Below are 5685 nucleotides of genomic sequence, written 5' to 3'. Positions count from 1 at the left end.
TTCGTACCCCTTTAGTGCAATAAGGAAATCAGAGCTTTCGTAGTTCTGCCCACTAGGTCTGAAAGTGAGATGATTAAGGAGGCAAAATAATGTGATTGAATGATTAAATTGAAAGAGTGGATAGACTTGATAGTTACTTGATAAGAATCACACTAAAGTCTATGAGTAAAGGTGGATATGATTAGCAACGAGTCAAACGTATTGCACCCAAAGATATCCAAAATGAGTGTGGGAAAGCTCTAGTCTCATTCCTTCTTTACTACTTAAGGCTCATGGCATGTAACTCTCGTCTTAACTTTCAAGTTGAAAGAAGAGAATCTTTGTTGTTGTTTCTGATAATGATGAAGATAGAAAGACTTGACAGTTGATTGATAGGAATCATACTAAAGTCTATGAATAAGGGAGAACGCTTTCAATATTTAGGGCCTACACCCCATACGTAAAGTCGCTCTAGACGAGGATAGGAGAGACTCTGTCTCGTCATTCCCTATTACTTAAGGCTCGTAGCACATTATACTTCTCTTGACTGACAAGTTATTAATGAAAAATCTTCGTCATTGTTCCTTGTGTTGATGTTGTCTTGCATGAAGAAGACTTGGTAGTTTAATCGATTCGTATTGCACTAAAGTCTATGAATAAGGGCGAACGCTTTGAATATTTGGGGCATACGTCCCATACGCAAAGTCGCTCTAGACGAGGATTGGAGAGACTCTGTCTCGTCATTCCCTATTACTTAAGGCTCGTTCCGTACAAATTGAATCGTGTTTACTAAGTGTCGATCTTTGATTTATCTTGTATAATCCGCTGCTTGATGTGATTGAGGATGCCTTGATTGAAGATTTTGACTTGAGGCTTCGAGCTCCACAACTTAGAATAAAAGTCTTATTAAGTGACCAAGGGTCTTTTGGCCACTCAATTTAGATTGTGGGATTATACAAGTTCAAAAGATTTAATTGATCAAAATTACTTTTGATCAATTTGAATCTGAGGGCTTGAAATGATTTGGAATTTAGGTTAATCTTGATCTAAAGGTTAGAAATGAACAAACCATTCTAAGGGATCATGTTATGATTGATTACAATTCTATGTTAAAAATCTTAGGGGAGCATGTTAATGTTAATCAAAGTTGATAAAAAAATTCTATGTTAAAATGCTAAGGAACGTGTAAGAATTGAACTATTTCTAACCTAGGGACAAAAAAGTCATTATTCACAATTATGGTCTTTAAATTAGAACTCAATATGCAATTTCTAATGAGAAATCAATTAGTTTTTATTTCTAATAAAATTCTAGAATTAATCAATATAACCTTTCTAAATTCTAAAATCTAATTATTCTAAAAGTCTAGAAAAATATCTAACCCTAATTAACCTAATTAAATCCTAATATTCTAGCACTTCTAAAATTCTATATAATTATAATTAATTTCTAATATTCTCAAATCTAAACTAATTCTAGAATCAATTAATTAACATCTAAAACCTAATTAATCCAATTAGTCTAAGGTCCAAAAATCCTAATAAAGTCCTAAACTAATTAACAAAATTCAACTTAACATGGTAATCTAACTGGGCTTACAATAATCACATAAGAAGACAAATGGGAGGGTTACTGGATCTGTTAGCAGATGCAAGCATAGGTTTGTTGGGCTTTTAGGCCTAAGTTGCGATTGGCCGCGAAATAACGAACGGAGGGGTGTGAACACGGAGGTGCCCAGCGGGTTTGGGTGAAGAGATTCTTGGACAAAAGCCTAAGTCCGCCAGAGCCCAAATCCAAGCTCCATCTAGGTCTGTTGCAGGGGCTCGTGTGTTGGGATTTAAAGTCGCGGCCAAGAATTTCGAAGGGACTCCCCGCAGAGAATCACCGCCACCAAATTCGCCGTTCCCACCCACCGGTGACAATCGAAAACTCCTAATGCTTGCTTTCGCCACCTCAAGAATTGAATTATCATGCGAATTCATCGCCGGGCCGAGTTCAAATTCGAGGTTGAAATGGAGAAGCATCTGTCGGATTCATGAACGATTCGAGTGACGTACCGCGTTGCATCCTTGCGTCCATGGAGATGAAGAGCGAAGCCGTGTGGTGTCGAGGGTGAAAGCGTGAGGTTGCGTTACGACGGAGATGAAGAACGAAGATGCGTCAATTTGCCCGAAGGTACCTCGATTGTTTCTTATTCACTTCCGTAATCTTCTTCTTCCTCCTTCGTTCCTTAGATTGGATACCGAAGTTTGATTTCATGACGTTGCTCTCTCTGTTCGATCGGAATATGAATGACTTTTCTTCTTCGGTTGATTTTGCAGATTTGCAAGGTTGCAGGATTGATCTTTAGGATCGAATTGCAAAGCTGAAGAGGTTGCGGCGGGACTAACTGCGAAGAGAAGCTAATTAGCTACAGTTAGTATGTTATCTTCATGCATTGGACTTCAAATTAGCTAAAACCGAACCAAAATCTTGTGTTGAATGAGTTGCTAATTTTCTTTATTCAACTGGTTTGGAAGGTGTCGGCATGTCATATATGACCTAAATTCGGTTATGAATGCAATGCCGTTAGTATGTACCTGGCATGTTACGGGTGTCGTTGCTATGTTATGAAATGAATGTGATATGCAATGGCTTGTTGAATTATTTTTAATAGCATGAAATGCTTCATTTTATGGAATAGGGTGCGAAGCAGGATGAAGGAAATTCATGAGGGAGTTCCTTAGCATTGGATTCTGCCAATCCTATTGGAGTTAGAAGCGGTGCAACTTTTGTTAGTTGACGAGTTTCCCATTCAGCTTCTGCTAGAGGTTATTTGTGGCTTGTTTGGAATGTGTCATCGACATTTGGATCGCCTACAAGATTTGAATTCCACGGAGCTGTTTTGGGTTTAGATTAAATGGTTGTAATGAAATAATTTGGATGTATTAATGTATGTTAGATGATGAATTGGAATGTTAGAAATGGTTGTCATGCAATTGTCCACACTGACCTGTTTGTATATTGATGCTTAGTGCATTGTATGTAAATGGATTTGCAGGTTAATGTTAAATTTGGGGAGTGGAATTTAATTGAATTGGTTTTGTACGGCGTTAATGCACTTGTGGGGCTGAATGTTATTTTGCAATTGTATATTAATTGTGATGAATCCTATGGCTATGAAGTGAAATTAATTTTGGTCTTTGTTAATAAAAATTGGAATTCAACGTGTGTTATTGAATTAATGTCTGCATGAAGACTTCAAAGGGAACGTTAATGCAATTGTCCCTTGTGCCTCTTATTGCTACAATCTCTGAATGGGAAAGATTTTTCATGGGAGAGAAAGAGAGAGGATAACGGAAAGCCTTTGTTAGGATATGTACATCATGGATTATAGTTTGTATTTAACGGTTTTAAGAATTTGTAACACGGATTTGGGTTTGGATATAGGTAAATGGATATTAAAAGTGGAATGTTGAAATTGGAAATGGAATCATGGGCTGATGTACATTTGGATATAATATGGTTTTGTTTTTGGGGTTTAATTGAAATGGATTAATTGGTATGGGTTGGGTAATTGGTTTGGATATTGACTTTGTAAATGGATTAGTTGGTTATGGATTAATGGAAACATGCTTTGGCTGTTTGGGCCTAACTTGTTAATGCTGCGGGGAAAATAAAATGATAGATAAATGGGTCAACTTTCGAATAGCCCTTCATGGCCCAAAAAATGATTCCAAAAAATCAACTCGAGTTTCCAAGTTTAACTCGAATTACCAAAGTCGGGTCGAATCGATGGATTAACACGAATTATCAACTTGAATTTCCACATTTAGCTTGCATCATCCAAATTAATCTTGAGTTCCTAAATCAATTTGAATTTCCAAATCAACTTGACTTATCCAAATTAATCTTGAATTTCTAAATCAATTTGAATTTTCAAATTAACTTAAATTATCAAAATTAACTCGAATTTTCAAATTAACTTGAATCATCAAGATTAACTTGAATTTCCAAATCAACTTAAGTATCCAAATTAACTTGAATTATTAGGATTAACTTGAATTATCAAGATTAACTTGAAACAATGATTAAATGATACAGACACTTATGCTATGATCAAGTATGGTTCCACATTTAAACAATGCCAAATCCAAATTCGAGCACATGATGACATAACCAGAATCAGAGACTATTTTGACATGCGCCATGATGGATGAATGACCTTGACTGAAAATGGACCGTGGTCAAAGGAAATGAGGGGAAGCATGAATGTACTAATGAATCGATGCAATAAGACATGTATAGTCAAGAATCAAATGGATGATTTGAATGAATGACATGATGCAGATCGTGATGACCAAACAATCCCTCCCATGAGCTAGGATTTTACAACTCTCAACCCAAACCAACAACTTCAGGCATGTATGGCCAAGGTTTTAAGCATACACTAAGTAGTGAGGTTCACAACCCTTATGAACCAACAAGTTAGGGTTTTGATTAATCATTAATCCAAAAGTCTACCAAACAGAGCATTTGAACAACAACCATCCATGATTAGGGTTTCAGATCAAGCACGAAGCTCCACCAACAATATGTCAAACCATGGGCCCACAACTAGGGTTTAGAAGCCCAGTTCATGCACGGAGGCCGAGCAACAAGATTCCTCAAGACCAAGAATTAGCTTTGTTAACCAGAAACCTTGAATCTATGATGTTTGTTAGTCAATGTTAACCATGAATGAATGATGATGAATATGCATGAGACGTGAATGAGGTTAGATGAATCTTAGGTTATGGGTTAGATGAAAAGCAAAAATGGGGGCAAATTTTAGGGTACTACAGCTAGGCCTATTTAATCTTCTTGACCCTAAATACATGAATTGTGGAAGCTTTCCAGGTATTCAAGGTAGAAGAGGATTAAATACTAACGTATCCAAAAATTTGCCCATTAAGAGCGGACGTAATGTGATGAGAGTTTTATGGTTTGCCAAGAAAGGGTTGGGCCTTGGGTTAGTCAATAAAAAATGGATTTTTGGATTTTCTTGTTTGCACGGTTTCATGTTATGCTTTATGAATGATAAGCATGAGTGAAGCGGCGTGGTTTATGCATGATAATGATTCATATAATGGTTAAGCCAGATGATCGTATAGAGGGCAGTGGGAATTTCAGGCTAGGATAAGGTCATCCAGACATGAATCTCCGACGCCTATTCCAAGCTCAATAGCTGTTGTCATACCTTTGGATTGTGCTTTAAACATGGAGGGAGCTTGTACCTGCGTAGCCCGCCTTTGCCCCAATATACTGGATATCTGCACCAACTGCCCCAGTCACTGGTCGTGGAACAATCTCATCATTTGAGCATTTCAAACTGGTTTGCCCCTGCGTCTTGAAACTGTATTCCATCGACCAACCATCTTGGGAAGGATTGACTTCTCGTGCTCTTGGGGTAGCCTGCCCCAACATGAGCCTTGAAGTAACTTTTGCCCCTATCAGACTGATTAAGAGAAATTTGTAGAATCTCGACGTGGTTGCCCCATATTGATTGACTCTTGAAGAGATCCGAGCTATGGGATATCAGGAATTTGATTAACTTTCCCATTGTAAGCTTTCTTGATGTCAAATGACTGCTCGTATGTAAAATGCTCATTTTGAAAATTATAATTGTAATGTCATGCTCATGCAAGTTTTGAAAACTCAAGTGTGTTCACTAAGATTATGACATCT

At 37.3% G+C, this 5685-nt stretch overlaps 1 long non-coding RNA gene across 2 annotated transcripts; it reads left to right on the top strand.

Annotated features, from left to right (window-relative positions):
• Positions 1-1546: 1546 nt before the first annotated feature.
• LOC127128042 (uncharacterized) lies at positions 1547-3055 on the top strand. Of its 2 annotated transcripts, XR_007805634.1 has the most exons (3): positions 1627-2154; positions 2301-2398; positions 2663-3055. It is a non-coding gene; the product is annotated as an uncharacterized LOC127128042 (long non-coding RNA). The 2 variants fall into 2 exon arrangements; XR_007805633.1 differs by having other exon boundaries at positions 1547-2154; positions 2301-3055.
• Positions 3056-5685: the final 2630 nt, after the last annotated feature.

Source organism: Lathyrus oleraceus, chromosome 3 (genome assembly GCF_024323335.1).
Source record: "Lathyrus oleraceus cultivar Zhongwan6 chromosome 3, CAAS_Psat_ZW6_1.0, whole genome shotgun sequence".
Classification (NCBI taxonomy): domain Eukaryota; kingdom Viridiplantae; phylum Streptophyta; class Magnoliopsida; order Fabales; family Fabaceae; genus Lathyrus; species Lathyrus oleraceus.
Note: the sequence above shows the minus strand (reverse complement) of the source record. Positions and strands in the feature narration are given on the sequence as shown.